The sequence below is a fragment of the Octopus bimaculoides genome, chromosome 6, assembly GCF_001194135.2.
Source record: "Octopus bimaculoides isolate UCB-OBI-ISO-001 chromosome 6, ASM119413v2, whole genome shotgun sequence".
NCBI classification, from domain to species: Eukaryota; Metazoa; Mollusca; class Cephalopoda; order Octopoda; family Octopodidae; genus Octopus; species Octopus bimaculoides.
The window spans coordinates 96,848,001-96,848,907 of NC_068986.1; the positions used below are offsets into that span (position 1 = coordinate 96,848,001).

General features: G+C 36.3%; 1 protein-coding gene across 1 annotated transcript in view; it reads right to left on the reverse strand.

Moving 5' to 3' along the window:
- LOC106879970 (zinc finger protein 708) overlaps nt 1–907 on the reverse strand; it is a 45,794-nt gene that overhangs the window by 42,990 nt on the left and 1,897 nt on the right. The window lies entirely within an intron of this gene.

Genomic DNA, 907 nt, shown 5'->3' on the forward strand with positions numbered 1-907 from the left:
ATTTCAAATTCAAAGCTTGTAATGTTTCACTAGTATTCAGTTGTAGCAAAGCCTAAAATCGAAACCTTACCTTTCTAGTAAGATATGCCCTGAATACCAACCAATCAGCTTGCAGAAATATCACCCATATTATATAATCTTGTATCCCATTCTTGTTGTTACCGAGTGTAGAGGAATTATAAAAGAGAAAGCATGCCAGAATCAGTGCAGAAGTTCGAGAAGATTTATGAAGATAGGATTTTTTGTCACTGTTCGACCTGTGTTTAAAACAATTACTTTGTTTTCAACGCACTTTTCTAAGCATATACCATGAACACAATATCCTCACTTCTCACCACACAAATAAGTGGCCAGCCAATTCTTAGGAATAAATACATCAGATGCACATCGAATGCTCAAACAGATCAGTTTCATTGATTGTAGCCCAATCCTTGGTTAAACGAATCGTTAGCTATGATTAAACAGAGTATTTTTCCTGACATCCATGTGAAGCCAATCTTTTCTTTTTTTCATGTACATCAATATATATAAAAGAGAAGATGTGTGTGTGTACGTGAATGTAGTTTATACGCGTCCACAAATTAGCACGCATGTCGCTCCAATTTTAGGAGGACATTGTTCATGACCCTACTTGCGTTTTTGTCAACTTTTTCTCTCAGAGGCACCTGCGTATAGCTGTAAAAATCGATAAACTTTTACCAATTTTGAAGTTTGTTGACATGGCGAAGTCAAATCTGTGCGTACGCGCGTGAAGGAGAGAGAGAAAGAAAGAAATAGTGTGTTTGTGACGGGGAGATACAAAGTGTTAGGTAGCGTCTAGCAAAAAAAAAAAAAAATGAAAAAGTAGGTAAGGCAGACAGAAATCAAAGCAAATTTTTCTAAGCAAGACAGAGTTTATTTTGCTAGC